The sequence below is a fragment of the Lissotriton helveticus genome, chromosome 5_1, assembly GCF_964261635.1.
Source record: "Lissotriton helveticus chromosome 5_1, aLisHel1.1, whole genome shotgun sequence".
Lineage (NCBI taxonomy): Eukaryota > Metazoa > Chordata > Amphibia > Caudata > Salamandridae > Lissotriton > Lissotriton helveticus.
This window is the reverse complement of record NC_136065.1, coordinates 1,398,718,178-1,398,741,934: the sequence shown is the minus strand read 5'-3', so window position 1 is coordinate 1,398,741,934 and position 23,757 is coordinate 1,398,718,178. Positions and strand designations below refer to the sequence as shown.

The 23,757-nt window shown below is 45.1% G+C and overlaps 1 long non-coding RNA gene across 1 annotated transcript in view; it reads right to left on the bottom strand.

Annotated features, from left to right (window-relative positions):
• Positions 1-23,757, bottom strand: part of LOC144755442 (uncharacterized) — a 46,259-nt gene that overhangs the window by 14,140 nt on the left and 8,362 nt on the right. Inside the window, exon 2 of the long non-coding RNA XR_013594893.1 lies at positions 12,453-12,649. This is a non-coding gene — a long non-coding RNA (uncharacterized LOC144755442). The remainder of the gene's footprint in view (positions 1-12,452; positions 12,650-23,757) is intronic.

Here is a 23,757-nt window from a genome sequence, read left to right as displayed (position 1 = left end):
TTTAACCGCGGCTTAAACATTGAACGGGAGAAAGACTTCATGTTTCTTGCCTTGCATTGCTTTAGATAACACTGCCGCAAATTGGAGGGATTTTCACTCTGGACTGAAAATTAACGCTAAATTTGTGCAATAGTCAGACGCACACAACACTCGGGTAAGGCTATGTCCACCCTTTATTCAATTTAACATGAAGTGTATGCAAGATTTAGACGCATACAATACTCAGGCGAAAGCATATGTACCCGTGCCGCATATCTTCAATATCGCATAAAGCACGCGAACCACAGACAAGTAAGCTCGTATGTAATTTAACAATCAACAATGTGGCTACTTAATAAACACATAGCGGAGTTTCGCTTTCCCCTTCTAACTGATTGCGCAAACTCCTAAAATAAGGTCAGTAATCATCAAGATGACCACGTGGCAAAACCATATTTAGCAAGCACATTTAATAGCCTCACATTCACCCTGAAAGCAGTTAACAAATGAAAGTATACAAACAATTAGATTTATTGACATATTAACTAAACTATCTCCCACAGAGGGAGTAACAATGACATCAATTATCTCCACAGAGTGGGACCCAGATCGCATAAATACGGGAGGTCAACCCCCAAGATTTATATGCCAATAGACGAAGTGGAGAATGGTCTACGGCTACAGCAATTTCCTTTTGCTTTGCTACTGGTGAGTTTTGTGCCCATGACTATGATTTCATAATGAAAACAGAGGGGATAGACATTTATTCATTTCTCTGATTACCCCTTTTAGAAATACGATTGAGAAATATTTCCCTTAGATCGGTGGCTCCCCTGGACAGTGGGTACACCTTCCATAAACTCTATACAATGTAAAGTTTGAATCCTAATAATTGAACTACAACCAACGAAGGGTTTCAAATATTTATTAAATTTAATCGAATGATACTATTTTTGTTTAGCAGTCATACGAAAACGTACCTACAACAATTAATAAATAGGACCCCCGCAGATCCATATATCCACAAAGGGATCCGGAGGTATCGATAACTCCCTATTAATACGGAGTATAAGAAATTTTGATTTTTTTTACGTTCGAGGTATGTTATATTATTTCAATGCCCATATCTATAAGACTGTGCAATCGTGAACTCATAGGTTGATTACCTGGGAGGCAATCTTTGGGTGGCCATAAACTTACCAAATAGGTCACGTCAGCGGGTATAGGGAGAGAGAATAAAGCGCCCAGATGCAATGTTGCTGAGTTATATTACTTGCTATATACACCCAAGATATGAAGATGTTTTATGACAACGCGGGTTGGCAAAACCAATAGTGTCTAATGTATTGATGAAATGAAGATGTTTTAAGACAAAGAGGGTAGGCAAAAACAATAGTGACTAATGTGTTGAAGTAAAGTTTAAACCATGCTGTATAACGAACTAATGTGATTATCATTGTTTGGTAATTTTGTGTTTTTTAATTTAGAATCTGTCCTGAAGAAGGTGCTTGTATTCCAAAAAACCGAAACGCCGCGTGTTTCCTTGATTCTTGTTTTTAAAAATGTTTTAATCTTGTGTATTGATTATCAATTATTGTATATTTTTTTTGTATTCATGTTTTTGATGTATTATTGACACGTAAAGGGTTTATACAGCTGTATGAAATAAAAAATATGTATATGTTTTTTGAACCAAACTCTTGACAATAGCCTTTCTTTGTCTCATTGCAAAAAGCCTCTTAGCATTCGGTAAAAACCTTCTGCTCTATCAATATTAGCATCACTTGCCTCTCCCAGTACTAATTGGATTAGGTTTATATGCCTCAATCTATGACACCTTGTCACTAATTAGAATTGTGACTCTGACTACATAGGGTAGTCCCCTTTTTTTGTGCTGCGGGACATTTTGTTTAATTCTTTCTGTTTTCTCTGGTCCCAGACCAATCTAGACAGGGGGCCTCCCCCTGTCTAGATTGGTCTGTGGATAAAATGAACTACACTTTTGTATTTAACCCATCCAGGTCCAGGGTACCTCGTGAGCCGTCCCGTGATGGCATTGGCTGCTGGAATGTCTCAGAAAAAACAGAAAAAACAATATATACACCTACAGTCTCATGCATGTGTGTACACTGTATGTAGAATAACCCTTATTTCTCTCTAAACTAACAAAATGTGTTATACACCGGGAAAGGCATCCCTTAAGGATAAGACCCCTCACTCACCCGAGGGTGACATGCTTCATCATATGGGTCCTCCTTACCAGTGTGGAAAGCCTAGTCACCACTGGGAGCTACTACTTCAAGGTTTAAGGAAGGAGCTCAGAGATGTTTTGGAGTTTCTAGGGAGTAGGATGGTAATCCCATATGTGTGATGATGGGTAGTAGTGAGGTTTGCAGCGCTGTGTGAAGGAAGGGTGTGGATTAAACCTGCCTAGATAGAATCACCAATTGACTTTATTAATGTGTTCTACCTGACAGGATTAAAATGTAACAGCACAGTGGTATGGATATAGAACCACTGTCACTAGTAGGTCGACATGTTTCAGCCTGTTGATCAATTTATGTATCAGCGGCTTTCTTCAGGACCAGATATTAACATTGCTGCTGCAGTTGTGAGAAATAGTAATAACATTTAATACACCACCAGTAATCCTGCTCATTTCTTTTGTGTGTGTCAGGTCATACTCTGAGTATCTATGGAAAAAACACAAGATGCAGGGGCGGTTATAGAAAAAAGAGAGAGTGAAGGAAAGGGCAGTTCAAACAACAGTAATTTTATCACATGACAAACTGTGCATTATGCATTGTCACTATGTCACAATTAAGTGTTTTCTTATAACTATTTATAAGCATAATGGACTTACCCACAATAGTTGAATAGCCCAGCCTCACCTCTACCTGTCAGGCTGCTCAGGAGGGAGGCCCCACGATGCGGGAAAAGACACAAACCAGCGCAGACATTAATTTCTGACTACACTGCCCTATGTCTGAAAAAAACTAATTTCTCTGTTAGACAGAGGGATATAAACACAACTAGATATAGAAAAAGTCGAGGCCTGTATGTATATTCAGGGCAGTTTTGCTCATAGGGAATGGAGATATTCTTAAGTTGATATTTTGTCAATATTTTCATCACTTCCAAGAATGTGAAAGTTTTAGTCTTAGTCACGTAATAGTGGCATTAAACAAGAGTTTACACTACCTAGATAGACAATGTGTTAAAACCCATGTTTCTCAAGAGCACACAGTTCTCAAAAAAGCAGACATTCCAGAGCTTGGTGGCTTACCTGTCCGTCGGTACCTCTTTGCGGAAATGAGCTAGCCCCGGGAGGTACCGAACGGCAGGTCTGTTCGTGTTTAAGTAGTCTGCGCCTTAATTGTTTACCGCTGTGCCAAGAGACGGGTCCTTCTGGTTATAGCCGTCTATTCCATTGCCTACGCGGCTCTTAGTTAATGCGCATGCACGAGCATAAGACGTGCCTTCTAGCGCATGCGCTACTCATTCGATGTTACCACTACTTCCCTCGCTTCTGCGCTCAGGATCTTTCGTTATTTAGCAATAATGCGCCCTGAGATTAACTACTTAAAGGAAAATTTTAAGCTAACGAAGGTAGCGCGGACATCTACTTACTGAGGCTAGAAAAGGGACCTATATAGGAGGTTTTTAAAATATATTCATAGTCAAGAAAACCTCCAAAAATTAAAAGAGACGCGCGTGTCTACCTGTTGAATGGTAGTTATGAAGCCCTTTTTGAATGATTAGGTAGTAATAATTCACCTAGCTTCACCCGTAAATGTACGGGTAGTAACACAGAGATCACGAGGTATACCCATAACTCTATGTCGCAAAAAATGGTCGCATTTTATCCAAGGGGCATCATTCTTTATTCTACATAAAACAAATGGTTAAGTTAGTAACTTTTAGGATGATAAATGAATTTTTAGAAAATGAATTTTTTGATGATAAACGAATTTATGGGCAGTGTTCATAGATTGTCAAGAATCACTGAACCCTATGCCACACAGAGGTCTTAGGTTCTCTTTGATAGGCTGGTGCAGACATTTTCCTCATTCTGCTATCCTCATCTACTCAGTTTTATCTACACTTGTCCAAAATGACAATGGTATCATTATATCCTATTTTGATCTTGTGGGCACGTGAAAAGCGCTCTTTCAGATTAAGGTCCAGGGTATTTCATCGTTTAAACCTTTTGTATCTGTTCTCAATTTATATACCCACTGTTGTTCTTTCCGGAACAATAATTTTGAGGGGTCTGTCAAATGTGGTGGAATCCAAGGTTTTTCTAACACCACCCATTTTAAGTCATTTTCGGTATGGCCTTTATCTAGAAAATGATTGGTCAGTTTTGTTGATCGTTTACCACATCTAATTGTGCTCCTATGTTCTTGAATACGTATCTTAATTTTTCTTGTGGTCATACCCACATAGCGAAGCTGACAAGGGCACCAGATGAGATAAATCAAGCATTCGCTATTACAATTGGTATGTTTCTCAATTTTCCAAGGGCGTGAAGTTCCGATGTCAAGCTCCAAGGTTTTTCCTGTTTGAGGGCAGACTGTACAGGTACCACAAGGAAAGTGGCCTACCACTGGGGGCAAGTTCTACAATGTCGTCTGAGTTCTAATGCTTTGGGCACTGTGCCACTGCTGTCCAGTGCCACAGTGCAAGTGCTCCCTATTGTAAATTAATGTATTCATTTGTAATTCCATGATTGGCTGATTTGATTTACTTGTCAGACCCTAGTACAGTGCACCAGGGGTGCCCAGGGCTTGTAAACCAAATGATGCTAGTGGGCTTGCAGCACTTGTTGAGCCACCCACAGAAGCAGCCTTGTAAAATGTGTATAAGGCCTGCCATTGCAGAGCCTGTGTGCAGTCTGGTACTGCCATGCTGACTGGGAAAGTACACCCACTTGCCGGGCCCTAAACCTTCCCTTTTCTTCATATCAGACACCCCTATGGTAGGCCCAAGGGCAGGGTGCATTGTAAGTATAAGGTAGGACATGCCCTGGTGTGTGTGGCATGTCCTAATAGTGAATTACAGCCATTTTCGTTTTTCACTATTGCAAGGCTACCTGTTCTCCATAGGCCAGAATGGGCAGTTAGATTATTACATCTTATAATCCTAACTGACTCAGGGAACATGGTAGAAATTCGAGTTTAGTATGCCTGAACTCAGAATGATAAAATTCACCTTTTAGTGAAGTTGGTTTTAACATTCTGTGTTTGAAAATACCACTTTTAGAAAGTAGGTATTTTCTTGTCATACTTTCCAAGCCTGCCTCTGCTAGGTTGTGTATTCCTTGTATGGAGTGTGTTAGTGACAGGGCTGGGGGATTCCAGGAGACAGAATGAGTCAGCCCAGTGGTGAATAGAGAGATCTGCATCTAGATAGGTGGGAGGAGTTGCACCTGGGATCTGAATGGGGCTGTGCTTGCCTTCCACAATACCGGCTCCACCCCCTGTGATACGTCTGATGTCTCTGCCCTGCACTGTGAAAGAAGAGAAGGAATCATGTCAACAAAGTGCTCCAGGGCTGTGCTTTCCCTCCACAATGCTGGCTCCACCTCCCTAGGGGCGTCTGATGTTTCTGTCCTGCACTGTGAAAGGAAAGAAGTCATGCAAACAGAGTGCTCCAGAACTGGTTTGGACTGGGCAAAGGCCCTTCTACACTCAGAGGACAAAGGATTTTGGGGTGTAAATATTGGGACCCTGATCCCAAGAAATTAGATCACTTTTGGACTACAAGAAAAAACCTTTGCTGAGGAGAGGAACCTGAAGAAACTGAGGAGAGACTATCGCTAAGCTGAAGTGCTGCTTGGGGGATTGGCCTGCAGTGGTTGCCTGACTGCCAAAGAAAGGAGAAAAAACTTTGTGTACTTTATTTTCAACTTGTGAAGGATCTCTAAGGGCTTGGAAGAGAGCTTGCCCCCTGACCGAAGTCTCAGGACCAGTAGACTTCACCAGCCTTTGTAGATTGCTGCTGGAAACGCTGTTTCAGTGGCTACAGAGGCAGGGAGCTGTGACTGACTCTCACGACCGGCCCAGTATCCTGTAGGCACCGCATTGAACAACGTCCGCATCTTGCAATGTAAGCTCTGAGCTCACCGACTCCATCCTGACGCCGTCACCAAGCCTTTGCCTGCACCATAACCTGTGGACACCGCAACGTGCAATGCCTCGCTACACTGACTCATACTGTTCTGATCGGCGCGTCACATGCTTCGCGACACACCACCCGGCTCGTACTGCTTTCCGGACTGATCGGCACCAGCTCCTGAACTCAGGCTCTGTCACCGCACCGCAAGCTGCAAGCACCGCAACACAACACCGTTTCGCCCTGCAACATACGCCTTGGACCCACCGACTCCGTCAACGTGCCGCTGCCTGCACCGCATTGAGGGACAACGCGTCCTGCAATGCTTTCTTTACTGCACTGCGACAAACGCCTCAAGTAAAGGTACTGTGACTGAGTCTGTAGACATTTGAGTGGGCCCGGACTGACGCAGTCCACTGGATTTGTTAGACTCTGTATTTTTTCAGCAACGCTGTAGCCGGACAGGGCTACTGACTCGCACAGAACCCTGATTTAAGCATTTTTAACAAGAACTCTTGATTCTTAATAGTTTTGTGGATTATTTTAGTCATTTACGGTCTTGTGGTAACTCTATATAAAATATACTTATTTTTATAAATATACAACCTGTGTGGTGGCCATTTGTAGTGTTGTCACTTGATTACTATATGTGTTCACAAATGCTTTACACATTGCCTCTGAGATAAGCCTGTCTGCTCCTGCCAAGCTACCAAGGGGGGGAGCAGGGGTTATTTTAGGAGTGTACCGCCTTACCCTGACTGGAGGAGAGGGTCCCTATTTGTCAAGAGGACCTACCTGGAGTAGAGTGGAGTAGTGTGGCTCACTGGTTAGAGGCGGCAGGCCTGAGAGCAGAAGTCAGCCCGGGACCAGGGTTCAATTCCCGACGCGGCAGGGTCGTGGACCAGGGTCAGCAGACTCGATAATTCTCGCTTCGGTGCTTACTCTAATCAGGGGTTCCACTCGGCAACTCTGGGCATTAGCTTGCCTAATCTCCACAACGGCCCCACCAATTCCGGGGATGCCTGGCTCCACCTTGGGGACTCCCAGCAAGGGACCATCCCACAGGGAAAGCCAGGACGGGTTCCCCAGAGTTATACAGCGCCGGGACGCCCCGTTGCTGGGGCAGCTGTGCGCTTTACAAGTATACTACATTTACATTTACATTTACATTTACCTGTGCCAACTAGAGACCCCCAATTCTAACATTGGGGGTCACCGGTGAGGATTCTGGACTTGCATTTGTGACTCATATACAGTAATTGGTGAACACTACTTAGTGAGTGCAGACCATAACGCAACCACATACTTCTGATACTTGTTTTTACCAGGAATCTCTATTTTGCAAAGTAATGCCTGGTTCAACCATCATGGAAAAGGCAGCATCTATTGCATCTGTTGACTGTGATTGGGAGGAAGAAAAAATAGAAAGCTACACCGGCAAGCAGCTCTAAAGCTTCTGCCAAAAGTTTAAAATTTCCATGACTGTACTCTCCGGAAAGGAGCAGTTCCAAAAGGCACTGAGGGCCGGGGTCGAGGCAAGGAATGCCCCTGGAAATGAGATGGAATATGAGGATCCAGAGCAGCAGCTTGAAGGACCACTGGGACCTGGAAGGAGGGATGCACCCTCCCAGGTGGGTAGCAGTCTTTCTGCCCGAGGCCTGTCCCCAGAAGAGTTGGCAGACAGGAAAGAAAACAGTATGCATGAAATGGAGATGGCCAAATTGAATGGAGAGCTGGAGTTAGAAGGTAAGAAATTGGCTCTAGATGAAAAGAGATTACAGTTGGAACATGACATGGTTTTGAGGGAGTTGGATTTAAAGGCCAGGGGCTTAGAGATTACTCCCTCTGGTGGCAGCACACCGTCAGTGCCTGTGGAAGCTAGAGTGTATATCCCCAAGGATGTGGTAAAAGAGGTTTTTTTTAAATGATGATATTGGGCAGTGGTTTAGAGCCTATAAGGTAGCCATGTCTTCCCACCAGGTCCCTGAGAGAGATTGGGGAGTGGGGTTGTGGGGGCGGTTCCTTAGTGAGGGGCGGGACACACTGTTGGACTTGCCTTCTGAAGTCCATAATTCCTATAGCCACATGAAAGATGCACTCATGACTAGGTATGGTTTGACCCCTGAACTCTATAGGCAGAGGTTCAGGCAGTGTAAGAAGATAGAAAACTGTATCTGGGTAGAATATGTCACTTTCTTTTGCAGAGCAATGGATAGTTGGGTGAAGGGCAGCAAAGTTAATTATTTTCAAGATCTCTTGGATTTGATTGCATGGGAGCACTTGTCTGATAATTGTTTTCCAGAGCTGTGCCAGCACCTGATTGATAGCAAGCTAACTAACCCTAGGAAGCTTGGTGAGGAGGCGGACCGCTGGGTGAGTACCCGGGTCCACATGGGTCACATGGGAGACTCAGCCAAAGGTGGGCAGGGTCCCCAGCAGAGGAGTAGGGGGACAAGGGTAAACAGAAGGAGTTCCGTAGAGGGTCCCAAAGTAATTCCCAAGGGAACCAAGGGGAAGGTTCCCAGCCTCCCCCTGAGAGAAAGCAAGGGGCCCGACAGGTAATCCTGTTCAACAGGGACCGCTGAGATGTTACAAATGTGGGGACCTGGGTCACAGGGCGAGTGATCCCAGGTGCCACCTACTTGGAAAAGCAGCACCCCCTGGTGCTCCACCCTGGCAGATGGCGAGTGTAGCCCTGGGGGAGGAGATGGATGTCCAAGGTGGGTGGGGTCCCGCAGAGATGTCCCTTGTCTCTTTAGGAGACTGTGAGGTGGTCCCAGAGACCCAACTACCCAATAACACTAAAAAATATGGGCAGTGGGTGACCATCAATGGCCACAAGGTGGAGGCTCTTAGAGACACAGGAGCCAGTGTGACTGACAACTGTCAAGTGTCACCTGGTATCTCAAGCGCAGATTGTCCTTTATGCATTTTGCCGAGTTGTTGCCACCGACAACACAGAGAGCCATTGTCCAATGGCTCAGGTTCCCTTTGAGTGGGGGGGGTCTCTGGTACTCTTCAGGTAGCTGTGAGGCCTGCCAGGCCTGTTGACTGTTTGTTGGGGAACGATTTGGAGAGCTCACCTTTGGGAAAGGTGGAGAAGAGTACTTACTTGGAGATGGTGGGTCTGCCTGACTGGGAGTGTGTGACCACCCAGTCAATGGCAGCCCGTAGGGGTCCTCAATAGGACCTGGAGCCTGAGAGGGAGGCCTAGGAACCTCCCTTAGAGAGAAGAGGCAGAGGGTGTGGGAAACCATCCCCCGATGTTCCCGCAGCCCAGGAGGAGGTAGACCCTGAGGGGGATGCCCTGGAGCCTACCGGGGAACAGGTAGCTGAACTGGGGGACCTACCTGAGCTGACCCATTGGCAGTAGGAAGGAGGCCCCTCCAGGGAAGAATTCTGCCGGGAGCGGAGAGAATGCCCTTCTCTTGAGGGCTTGCGGCAATAGGCTACAAGCCAGGCAGGAGGTGATCAGTCTGGATCACATTGGATCTACTGGGAGAACGGTCTCCAGTGAGCCTAAGGTTGCTGAGCCTGGGTCAGCCCGTGTACTGGTGGTACCCCAGAGCTTCAGAGCCTTCCTACTGGGGCTGGCTCATGATGTGCCGTTGGCAGGACATTTAGGGCAGAACAAGACCTTTGAAAGGCTTGTCACCCACTTACATTGCCCCCAAATGCGCAAGAGTTCAGACACTCATTGCTGGACATGTCAGACTTGCCAGGCAAGTGGAAAGAGTGGGAGGAAGCAGAAGACTCCTCTCCAGCCATTCCCTGTGGTCAGTACCCCCTTTGAGCGGGTGGGGATTGACATTGTGGGGCCACTGGACCCCAAGACAGCCATGGGCAACAGGTTCATCCTGGTCTTGGTGGGCCATGCCACCCGGTACCCGGAAGCCATACCTCTGAGGACAGTGACGGCCCTCGTGGTGGGACAAGCACTGATGGTAATTTTCTCCCGAATGGGATTCCCTCATGAGGTAGTGTCTGATCAGGGGACCAACTTCCTTTCCAAGTATATGAAGTCCCTGTGGCAGGAGTAGGGTAACTTACAAGTTCACCACTCCTTACCACCCCCAAGGAAATGGGTTGGTTGAAAGATTCAACCGAACCCTAAAGGGCATGATTATGGGTCTTGAGCAACCTATGAGGCATAAGTGGGACGCCGTCTTCCCATGCCTGTTGTTTGCATACTGCAAGGTGCCACAGAAATCTCGAGGGTTCAGTCCCTTTGAGCTTCTCTATGGACACCCAGTCAGAGGACCTCTGAGTCTGGTCAAGGAAGGTTGGAAGCAATCTCCCAGGAAACCTACATGCTGGCCTTCAGGAACCAGACTCGGCGTTTCAGACAGCTCGCTGAGGTGAATCTGGAAGCCAGCCAGGAGGAGATGAAGCGATGGTATGACCAAAATGCCACTCTGTTAGAGCTTCAGCCTGGTCAGAAAGTGTGGGTCATGGCCCCAGTGGAGCCCTGCGTGCCCCAAGATAAGTGGACCGGACCCTTTGAGGTTGTGGCATGCAAGAATGATGTCACCTATTTGGTGGACTTGCGGTCTCCCAGGAACCCCTTGCGGGTCCTTCATGTCAACTGCCTTAAGCCCCATTTGGAGAGGTCTGAAGTGGGCATGCTCTTAGCAACAGATGCTGGAATGGAGGAGGAGACTGAGCCTCTTCCTGACCTCCTGTCTGCAACAGAGCAAGATGGGTCAGTGGATGGTGTTAACCTCTCTTCCACCCTGACCCCTCAGCGACAGAATGACTGCCGCCAGTTGCTGGGACAGTTTTCTGATCTGTTCTCCCTGGTTCCAGGTGTCACAGATTGGTGCATCCATGATGTGGACACAGGAGACAGCTTACCTATGAAGCACAAAACTTACAGGGTAACTGACAGGGTGAGAGCTTGCATCAAAGAGGAGGTCTCAAAGATGCTTGCTTTAGGGGTGATTGAGTCCTCTAGCAGTCCTTGGGCCAGCCCAGTGGTCTTGCTCCCGAAGGCTGCCGCGACGGGTGCCACACCCGAACTCTGTGTGGACTACTGAGGGCTCAATTCGGTCACAAAGACTGACGCGCACCCCATCCCCAGAGCTGATGAGCTCATTGATCGGCTAGGGGTGACACAGTACCTTAGCACGTTTGACTTGATGTCTGGGTACTGGCAGATCGCCTTGACTGATAGGGCAAAGGAGAGGTCAGCATTCTCCACACCAGATGGGCATTTCCAGTTCCGGGTTATGCCATTTGGGATGAAGAATGCCCCTGCCACCTTTCAAAGGTTGGTCAACCAGGTGTTGGTTGGGTTGGATGAGTTCAGTGCCGCCTACCTGGATGACATCGCAATGTTCAGCACGAGTTGGGAAGAACACCTGCTCCACCTCTGGGAAGTGTTGTTGGCACTGCGAAAAACAGGCCTCATGATCAAGGCGAGTAAGTGCCAGATCGGGCAGGGTTCCGTGGTGTACTTGGGACACCAAGTTGGGAGCGGCCAGGTGGCGCCCCTAAAACCCAAGATTGAAACCACCCTGGCTTGGGAACCCCCAAAAACTCAGAGAGAGGTGAGAGCCTTTTTAGGACTCACAGGGTGCTACAGGGGGGTTGTTAAGGGGTATGGCAACATTGTTGCACCTCCACGGCCTTGCCCTGCAACGTATGCCTTGGACCCACCGACTCCATCAACGGGCCGCTACCTGCACCACATCGAGGCACAACGCGTCCTGCAGCGCTTTCTTTTCTGCACCGCTACCAATGCCGCAAGTAAAGGTACTGTGACTGAGTCCGTCGACATTTGAGTGGGCCCGGACCGACGCGTTCCGCTGGATTTTATAGACTCTGTGCTATTTCAGCTACGCTGTAGCCGGACAGGGCTACCTACTCGCACCGAATTCTCATTTAAGCATTTTTAACAAGAACTCGTGATTTTTAATAGTATTGTGGATTCTTTTTGTTGTTTATGGTCTTGTGGTAACTCTATATAAAAGATACTTATTTTTATAAATATACAACCTGTGTGGTGTCTATTTGTAGTGTTGTCCCTTGATTACTGTATGTGTTCACAAATGCTTTACACACTGCCTCTGAGATAAGCCTGACTGCTTGTGCCAAGCTACCAAGGGGGTGAGCAGGGGTTATTTTAGGAGTGTATCCCCTTGCCCTGACTAGAGGAGAGGGTCCCTATTTGTCACAAGTACCTAACTGTGCCAACCAGAGACCCCCAATTCTAACAGTGCCTGTCAAAATCAGTTCCCTACACCCAATGAAACTTGCAAAAAACATAAAGGAATGACTATGATAGAGATTCCTACTGCCAGTAATACACAGTCATCACACATTTCCAAGGGCAATGCAAGGTTATTCTCACCCACCTTCTCCTCTGGGTTGCCATACATCTGGCTATGTAGTGGCAGGAGTGTGTCCAGCAGGGCCTGGTTCTCTTCCTCACTGAAAGTTGGGGCTCTGGGGAATGTCCTAGCCATTGTGGCTACCAGAGGATATTGTCACAGCAGCAGATAGAGATGGGGAGGTGCAGGAATGAAGCAGGTAGTTCAGGAAAGTGAAGTCTCTAGGGAAGAAGACAGACATGTCTAAACAGCAGAGGCAGTCTATAATCCATGCATCAAAAGTAATAGGTTTGCGTTGGTCGCATTGTACGAATTGGTCCAATGCATAACTTTGCTAGCAAAAGACACGCCTGCCGCGACGTTTAAACACTCTTCATATGATCACTGTTGAAATGGATACATTGGTGATGGGAGGTAACAGAGTCGTTTTTCATGCGCTGAAGACATGAGTCCAAATATGTGTCGCTCACCAAAGCAACCAACAGCCAGTGGCTGTCACCTAATCGTTTCAGATGCAGATAACGCGTCCTATGAATTCTCACCCGCGTCTTTCACCATGACAACCAATGGCTGTCACTGAATCGTTTCAGATGCCGATAAAGCGTCATTTGAATACTCACCAGTGTCTTTCACCATGACAACCAATGGCTGTTACCGAATCATCTCAGATGCGGATAACGTGTCCTTTGAAAACTCACCCGCGTCTTTCACCATGACAACCAATGGCTGTTACCATATCGATTTGGATGAGGATAACGTGTCCTTTAAATACTCACCCGTGTCTTTCACCATGACAACTAATGGCTGTTAACGAATCGTTTCGGATGTGGATGTGGATGTGGAATAATAGGTCGTCAGAGCACACACTGCTATGAATGATGTCTCTTAGTACAGTACATGTGTGTATGTACTTTAGATCTGAAAAAAATAACTTTATATGAATGAGACATACTCCCATGAGGAGCTAAATTTAAGGGGCACATGACACACTGCATCATTTGCATGTAAAGCATGTCAGGATTTGAAAGCTTGTTATCTGCATTGTATTGCTCACAATGCACAATATTTTATGTGTGGATGTAAATGTGCAATCTTTTCTTCTCAGTGCATTTGTGTACTGGAAGCCAATTACAAAATGTGCGCAATTTTCAGACTGCAGATGTGTTGTGTAAGTGATGGCTAAGGCTTTTACCATTGGAAGAGTGGACCGTTAAATCATTATGCATCTTCATCTTATTTGTGCAATGTGATTTACTAGTCTATCTGTGTTCCCCAGCCTGTGTTGTGTTGTGTGTAGATGCTATGTCTAATAATGCTCTGTCAACCAACTACTGAATCTTTTTTCTGTTTTCTATGTAGGAGACTGGGTACCCGAACCAACCTTGGATACTGACGCCACTATGTAACCCAGTCACCCCTGCCGAAATGCAGTATAATGAGACACATGGTAGAAGCCGGCGAGTCATTGAGAGGACTTTTGGCCTCCTTAAGATAAGATTTTGCTGTCTCGATCGGATGGGAGGAGCCCTACAATATGCACCATTGAAGGTGTGCAACATTATCACTGCTTGCTGAATGCTCCACAACCTGGCTATACGGAGGATGGAGACCAGCAACTGCCAGCGAGGGAGGATCCTGGACTAGGACATGATGACAGTGTGGATGATGGTGATGGGGTGGATTTGAGGCAACAGCTTATCAACAACTTCTTCAAATGAGTATAGGTATGCAATGAAAGTAGGGGACTGGTCCCAAGTGTTTGTTGTGTTGCTGGTGCACAATGTGTATGTATGTTTGTGAGTGTATGAAAATTGACATGTTGTTAGTTGTATGATAAGTGTTTGTGAGATGGAAAAGTTGAGATGTACAGTGTTACTGTGAATCATAGGTAGTGTCCACACTGACATTCTTGTGCTTCAGCTGACATTGTTGTCAAAATCAAAGAGGCTTTGTTCGGTGTGCCTAACTCTGTTCTATGATTCCCCTTACCAGGGAACTTTTCCGTGTCAGATGGATTTATTTCTTCAATTTACAGCATTTTCTTACTGTGTGATGTACATTGACATCGGGTTAATGTGCCAGGTTGTGTTAGGGAAATAAACCTATGCTGCACAATGATTAGTGCCTTGTGTGTTTTCACACATCCAAAGTATCTCCCACCTACCCCATAACCCTTCCCCCCACCCTACTATGCTCCATTTATCTTGTCTTCCTATGCTCTTTAAATGTTTTCCAACCAAGACCTTGCTAATTGGCCGATGCCCGGTGGAACTACCTGATAGCTACAGAGGAGATGGGCTGTGGACTTTCCCCTAGGTCGCCTCCTACCCAGCTGGACTTGGGGCAGACTTTCCTTTGTCTCGCCGTCATATCTCCCTACTACCCCTTCACCCTACCCCCTTACCCTTCTACGCTCCATTTATTTCATCTTCTATGCTCTTTAAATGTTTTACTAGTAAGTGATGTAACCTGTTAACAGATGTAATTTTTTAACTTTGTGGAACCTCATGTAAAGCGCTCTGATACCTTCGGGTCTAGCTATATAAAACTCATTAAATAAATAAAAGGTTATTTTTAAACTAGACATGCTCCATGATGCACTGGTATGCTAAAAAAAGTAGTTTTATCGTGTTTGAAAATGGTGCTATTATTTTCAGCAATATACTTGCATTGCATCTGTAACATGTCCTACGGATTGGGACATGGCCTAGTTGTGTCCATCTATCATGCTGTGACAATGTACATATACTCACAAGCCAGTGATGTACTCCTTCAAAGTGATGTGTTACCAATGTTGGGCACACTTTCTTCTCTCACTTTTTCAACATCATTACAGTTAATACATTTGTTATTCCAAGTAACAACATGACAACCTTTTGGGTGTAGAGGGACTTCTTTTAGTGCATAATGTGAAGATATCTGTCCACATCATGTTGGTGTTGACAACAACAAAGATTATGAGAAGTGCAGATAGGAGTTGGTAGTGTTTGTAGATGAAGTATTCCAAAGTAGATGCGCAGTTATTTGAGTCCATAGTCCAGCTTACACCCTCCAGCCAATGTGGGAGAGTTTGTGACAGTCAACAAAGTGAATGTTTGGCACACATTGAAGGATATCAGGAGTAGCTAGTCACTTCCTGGGGGTGATGTGGAGACATTTGTCTCACACCGTTGCTTCGTTGAACGACCGACTCCACAGTTTTCCGGGGGGCCCTCAGGTGCAGGCAGCTGCGGTGCAGGGGGCTCTCCGCCAGAGTCCACATCCATCCCTGTGGCTGTTGCAGATGTTGTGGAAGTGGTTGTGGTAGGCACACAGGGAGGTGTGGATATGTTGGTGGCAATCTTGCAGAGGGAGGTGGCAATGTCCCTGTGCACTGCAGTCTGTTCATCCATTTTTGACATAACCTTATCCAGTTTTTCATTTTGGTCTGCCTGCTGCGGTTTCATAATCTTCAGGATCCCTATGAACTGGCCCATCTCCCCTGGTGAATTCTCATATGCATTGAGGATTCTGGAGAGGTTTTGGATCTCCATATCATCAGCACCAGCTGCATGATGTTGCCGATCCCCATGACACCTCCCACCACCTCTACCAAACCAAACGAGACCAGTTGGTGCTGGCACAGTCGACACGGAGCCTCCTCCATCATTGGCATTGGTATTGTTGGGCAACTCCAGAGTGCCCCTTGTTGCTGTGCTGTTGGTGGTCTCCTGGGATGCTGCGTCTATGCGGGTATGGGTCAGCTAGGTGTTGGCAGCTGAGGCAGGAGTGGTTGCAAAGGATAATTGTCTATCGCCCCCCTTGGTAATATGCCCCTACAAGTCATAAAGTTCCTTACCAGACATGACATATATCACAGGTAGTAGATGGTATTAGGTATTCAATGACCTGGAATTTTGAATAATTGTGCTACCAGGAGCATGAAGATTACAGCAAAACAACTACAGTATAAGACAGAATAGTGTTTTGAAAGAAGTTATATTCTACAGTGTAAACATGGGGTAACATAAAAAAGCACATATCTCAAATTCCTCGGATATGGACTCTTGATCATATATACCTCAATAGGATCATATATAACATGATGTGTGTCATTATAATCCAATCAGACAATGATATGCATCTTAGTGCACCTTGGAGGGGGCGATATGTGGTTAATTGCAACAGGTAAAGCTTGTGTCATGATTACAAGTCCTCGACAATTGATAATAAGTCAATACTACCATTCTAAAACAATTCTTGCCATGATCTGACCTCACAGGGGACTTCTACCAATGTAACAGAATAGAGTGGTAAAATTGAAGAAAGGCTCAGTTGGCATATAACTCTCCTATACAATATAATTCTCAATGAGACCCAAGTGGGCATATCATTGAGACGGAGTACCCAAAGGTTTGGAATGTTCAGCTATGCCAACGTTATATGGTTATCATCTAATCCCAAAAATCAGCTTAACTGATCAATACGATGCAATAGAAAAGTAAGTGATCAATCCCAAATTCACAGAAAAAACATGTCTTAATGTACATGACGCTAAAGCATAGAAACAGTAAAAAATGTATTATAAAATTCAAGCACTGTGACTGAATTCAATATTCAATACTATTTCAGATGAATTGTTTTACTTCTTTTAAACTATTTTAACTTGTTTGTATATGGTCGTGCTTGCTCTTTTATGGTGAACAACCGAAATAAAGAAATATTGGAATTGGAAAATATATGGAGATCAAATTGATTAGTATGGATCCACCATATGCAAAACTCTTCAAGAATTATATTCAGACTGTGGCAATGCCATAAATAATATCCAATGTGCACAGCCAGCTCCTTGTTCATATTAATGCAAAAAGAACAATTGATGGACAGAATGCAGAACAATGTCATACATTCACCCCAGTACATAGATCTGCGCCTAAACCCATTGTTTTCTTGCTCAACATGCCATTCCAGTTTGAACCCAGCCATATGCAAATCTTGACCAATTGCCCCATGGGAACAGTCCAGCCCGAACTGCCAAGCCAGGTCCTCCCTGGACTGGAAACAAGCATCCTAGGACCGGTTTCGGGTTTTCAGCCCACATCAGCCAGGATAGCTTGATTCCAGTGGCATGGAGAGCACGGGACTTACGTCTGAGCATACCCATCCCACTCGGGGTGACAAATGCAAAAACAACAGTTGATGGACAGAATGCAGAACAATGTCATACATTCGCCCCAGTGCAGAGATCTGGGCCTAAATCCATCGTTTTTTTGCTCACCATGCCATTCCTGTTACAACCCCTACTCACCTGAATACCAGGTACCGCAGGCACGAAGAGAGCCACCTCTCTCACTTCTGGATCAATCCTTCACACCGATACCACAGTATGGGCGATTGGTCCCAAGGGGAAAGTGACGAAATATTACACCACCATTGGTGTGTTGGGAACTGAAGGGAAGATAAGGAATGAGTTGTCTAATCGAGGCTGGAGCAAGCTGAAGGGAGATACAGACAGAGTCTGTAAGGTAGCAAATTGGATAGCCGTAGTGAAGGTAGGAAGAACCTAAATCATGGGGTCACAGTGTGGTAAGAAGTAGTATCATCCAGATAGGTACAGATTTGTTGATCCAGAAGGCCTTATGGTTCTCCATAGTTTCTATTAGAAGGGATGTTTGTGCAGGAGGGAAAGAGGAAGCACTGAACCAAAGTGTTAGCAACTCTTGTTGACGCTTGTTCCAGAGTACAACCAAGACACACAAACAAAAGCAGTAAACCCCAAAAAAATACCCTTAACGTAAACATAAAATACCCTTATGTTTACCTGCCTTACAATTTCCTCATCTAAAGAAGCCTTAATGAGTGGTCAGCCAGACTGTAACTGAAAGATAGCTATGGACTACGATTTCCTGTAGGACATTGTTTCTATAAAAGTGATGGAAGCATGTGGTCAAATTTCATAATGTTCCAGTCTTTGGATAGGATGACTGGGGAGAGTTTTATGGCTTTGTTCCACCCTCTCTACTTGCTGCATTAAGCACTTATTGATCCATAGTCTATTGGTGCATATGTTTGATGTGCCACATAAAAGTGGGAGTAGTCAAGGGATGGTGGTTATGCCAAGCATCAATGAAGCCTATATACTCAAGCCAAGCCTTCACTCCCATCAGTGATGGTGTGCTTGTTTTGAAAATGATGTGGGGCATCAAGGGAAGCCAATGTAATTCCATCAGGATGGAGGGTGGTGTGATTCTTTTTCTGTCTGGGTAATAGTGTTTTTTTCTATGTTATAATGTACATGCACCAATCCATCTAGAAGGAGGGATCCCACTCACACTAGAGGGACACCTCTGTGAGCTCTGTGTATTTCAATCAATTCTCCATCGAACCTCACAAGTACAGTTTCAAAGAGGTATGAGATGGCAAGTCTTTATGAGACACTTCTTTGGGGATTCCACATATATGCATGTTTTTAAACCGTGACCGATGCTCCAGGTCTTCAAATTTCCCTTAAAGACTAATGTGCTATTCCTCTAGCATTAGCCTCCAACTCTGCAACTGTTCACAGTCATCAGCTTGCTCATCATGTTTGGTCCTTGGTTCATTCACTTTGTTCCTCACGTCAATGACTTTCTGCATCTCCTTCAAGTCTTTTAGCAGGGCTGTTTTGACAATCTTTATTTATTTTTTAATGTTGTGAAAAGCTTGAAAGAGAACGTCTTTCCTAATGGTCTCCAATCCATCTTAGGCTTGATAGCTCTCACCTAGTTACCCATTTCGTAGGTTGTACACTTTTTTTTTGGAAGGTCTTCGCTGTTGTAGTCGTTCCTATTCCAACATCCTATATTTGCCTTTGTATCATGACACCCTCCCGGCTAATTGACGTTCATCCCTCTTTTTCCATGACTAACCGCGTGCTGGATCAAATGCTCCTAAACTGAGCACTGTTCACCTTACTCTTATCTTGGATATGCTCTGAGAAATAATTTGATCAGCTGGCTGAATCTTATCTGCATTCAGATGTGCTCTTGCTACACTGTCATAATTGATCTAATCGTTGGTTCCCAAGGTGATTGAGGCGGAGCGATGCTTATGTACACCCCAGGATACTGGGATTTAGTAGCATTTAAGTCCTATTAATTATTGAGGTTTCCCGCCATTGCTGTCTGCCTTTAAGAGGCTACCTTTCTCTAAATTCAAATGGGGAGCCCTTGGCCACAAGCTATCATTACCTGCTGCTCAATTTCCCCCTCATCTGTAGACCTGGGAGCAGTTCACATGGCTGCTGACTTAGATGATCTGGGTGAACCCCTGAGCTGGCGAAGAGATCAGTTTATTGCTTCAGTGTCTTTGCAGGGGCTAGGTTAGACGTGGCCACACTATGACCACACGTATAGCTCCCAGTAAGGAGATTATGCCTCAGAGTCTTTCAGCAAATTCTTATCACCAGGTTACCAGTGCTTCATATCAAGGTAGTGGATGTGTCTATTTTCCTCCCACCACAACTTTTTAGCTTTAAGTTTCAAGTTAATGAAGAGAGCCCTGGGGAAGGCAGTGGGTGAAATCACTCAGTATTGATGGCCCCTACCTTTGTCTTGCATGGAGGTGCTTGCATCTGAGGCTGAGAGCACGCTTATTTTAATGCACTCTCAGCACTCCTCAGGGAGAGCATCCATGATGCAGCCTGGCACTATTGCTGACCCAGACTACCAAGTGCCGGCTCTGGGTCAATCTTTGTTTCCCCAGGGCAATGCACTGATCCAGCGAATCTCTCACTCCCTTCTTTTGGTGGCACTACCAGGACTCCCCAGTACACACACCTATGCCGTTGTAGAATCCTCTAGCTGATGTTTGCCACCAAGGAACAAGGGAGAAGCAACCAGGCCCCTATTTCGGTTCTCAGTGTTTTCTAACTAACAGCAGCTGAAAAAAGTTTCTTCCTCTTCCACTACTTTTGGCCTGGGATGGCCATCTTGGTAGTGGAAGCTGCTCTAGCCCCCTGTTTTGTTGTTCAACTCCATCATGTGACCGTCATTTCCCCTTCTAGGAGGCCTGGATGATTACCCCGGCTTTTATAGTTGTCTGAGCAAGATTTTAGGTCTTGATGGGGTACCGCTGCAGGTGGATGGTGGGCGATTAACATGGCTAGGCACAGAGCACAGTGCTCAAGTATTGCAAAACCAGGCAGTATCTGTGAGGCCTGCACAAACATGTCTACATTTGTCCTTCACTGGTAACCAAAAACCCCATTGTAGCGCTTGTCTCTCAGAGGGTAGCGTTACAGAGCAGTCTAAGGCTTACTCAAGTTTCAAGTTCAAGTTTATTTAGCAGAGTTACCTAAAACCATTGCTACAAAATACCTCATTACGTGTCATCAGTTACTAAAAATATTAAAAACAATTCAAAGACATTATAAACAAATGGTGTTCACAGTACATTAAAGGAATAAGCAGTTATTTAGCAGCGTCCGACTTTTCCTTGTCAGCTGTATTGCTGTTCTGACTAGGCATTTTCTTCTCCACTTGTCTTAAGAATTTGACAAAGCGGCAGTTAAGCTGCGTGTCCTCGGGTGCAAAACATGCCAGCACAGCCTGTCTCCATGTGCGAATACCTCTCTGGTTAAAAAGTGGTTTTAAAAGCTGTTTCCTTACCGTTGTTAGTTCCTTGCATGTGCATAGGAGGTGCAGCATATCTTCTTGCGGTGTACCACATAAACAACATTTGGGATCAGTTTGGTTTTTCAGCCAATATGGAGTGCTTTGTGCATGGCAACAAGCCTAATCTGTATTTTAACATTTTAATTTTTGTATGTTTGGCAAAATCCAAAGCTAGATAATTTTGTACATCCAGGGAGGAATAGGAGCTCAAGATCATCCTGTTGTAGCTCAGACCGCAAGTGCCAATTTAGGTTACATGATTTAGATTTCCTTACTTTGTCCCAGAAAATAACCATCGCACCTTTTCTTATGTTTTTGAACACCAAACTCGAGCCTAATTTGTGCTGGAGAGGCTCGTGTTGGTAAACCAAAAATTATTCTGTACACTTTTGCGACCACAACATCCAAGAGCTTTGAGGCCCTTCCCCTCTGTGCCTCGCTCCCGTAAGTTATTGTGGGTAGGTGCTCGTATAACTTCAACCAGTGGGGCAAGTGAGGGGCCCGTCAGATTGGGGTTTCTCACTGAGGCGGCTAGAGGGATGTATGACATTACAACGCATGCTTTTACCACGCATGCCTTTACAATACAGTATTTACAACGCATGCCTTTACAACGCATAGCGCTTTGGGGTGCTAGAAGTGAATAGTTTAATTTACTATTCCAACTTCAGTCCCCGTGAATAGTAGGGAAGGTGTTGGATAGTAAATTAAATCTATTCCCTATCCTAGAGCGCCCCCCAGCGCAATGCGTTGTAATGGTTTGCGTTGTAAAAGTTGCGTCGTAAAGGCACTGCGTGGTAAAAGTTGCGTTGTAAAGGATGTTTCCTGCCTAGGGCTATGCCCTTCCTTTTAATTGTATCTGTTTGGGTTACAAAGTGCCCGCCTTTATCAAAGATCACCCCCAAATATTTGCACTCTGTAACTGAGTCAATTCGAGTCTTATCCCAAAACCATACAGGTTTTTTTCCTAAGGTTCTTTTTAATTGTCATGGTTTTGTTTTTTTCCAGGTTAATATTTAAGTCGTTAGCCTCAAAGTATTTAAACGTGATATCATGAAGACGCTGTAGACCCGCTGTAGACCCACCTTCGCTTGGCTGATCAATACTAGGTCATCAGCGTAGAGTAGGCATGGTAGTACTAGGTTCCCAATCTTTGGAGAATGTGAATTGCTGGCATTTAATAGCGGGATCAGATCTGCAAGAAACAGATTAAATAGCGTCGGGGCCAGTAAGCAGCTTTGCTTGAGGCCTTTTGTTGTTGGAATTTTCCTCGATAGGGTTGACCCGTCGCCCAGCTTTACTTGCACCCAGGTCTTAGTATGCAGATTAATTAACAGGTTCAGTAAAGCCTGGGGAATGCCCCAGCCTGCCAGTTTCCACCAAAGTTTCTGATGATTTACATGACTGAAAGCTGCCCAGTAATCGATGAAGCACAAATGTAGTGGCGTTCTCATGATCTCAGCCTTATCGATTAAAAGAGCCTTAGTTGTTATGTTTGTTGTGATCCCAACATATTTGGAGAACCCAGTTTGATTTAGGGGAATGATCGAATTGTCTTCCGCCCAGAGTTGCAGTTCGTCCAGCAACGTGCCGGCAAAGTATTTTGCTTCATTGTGGAAGAGGGCAACTAACCGGTAACTCTTAGGCTGGGTCTTGTCACCTGATTTCAAAATTGGTGAAATTATTGAAGTTCGCCAGGATGGAGGGAGTAGGCCTGTTGTTCTTATTTACCTTAACAGAGGACTGAGTGCCTTCGCCCAATATTCTGTCATGTTTGTAGAGCACGGGTGGAATTCCATTGGGCCCCGGTACCCCTTCTTGCCTTCCCTTCTTGATGTAATTGCTAATTGATTTTATGTAATCATTTAAGGGTATAATCCTGGCGATTCTCTTTCATACCATTCCTCTGAAGTTGCATTTCCCTTGTTGGATTGATGCTTCAAGATGATAGGCCACTGTGTGGAATCCATGCTATTTTCCATGTGCAATAAGTTTTTTCCTTGATGAAAGTGTTTTCCAAGATAAATGGCCCAGTCTTCCTTTGAAGACAGACCCCCATGCATCGGATGGGTGAATCTTTTTATTGTTTCCCAGAATTTCGCACTGTTTTTCAACTTAGAGTCTGCATGCAGTTTCACCCATAGGATATCCTCGTTTTCATGCCTGGCTTACCAAATTGCTTGCTTTAGTCGTGTTTTCTGCTGTCGCAATTCAGCTAGTTTTGTGATGTTGGTTGGAGACCGGCGCACCTGCCGCAAAGAGTAGTTGATGCTATTTTTGATGGATTTTATCTAAGGCTTCCTCAAGGGAGGTGGTGTAGGGTAGTAATCGCCATTTACTAGTACGCAGAAATAACACTCAATAATTCATTATCCAGTCTATACTTTTCTTTATAAAAAGGAAGAGTATATTCATTACACACACACTACTCAATACTATGCAACAATTTACAAATATACATAAGCTGTTGGAATTACTTTGTGACTTGGCATAACACTCCCACCCCTCCCTAAAAGGGGGGGTTCTAGTACCACCAGTCCCATATATGCACATCATCTTGCCCCCAAATGCATTGAGTTAACCATAACTGGGAGCGAGGGCCCCTCCCACTGGCACCATACATGGGGCGGCCCTCCCCAGTACCACGAACAACAAGCTTTTAAAATGGGAACACCTGCCATGGTGACACATAACCC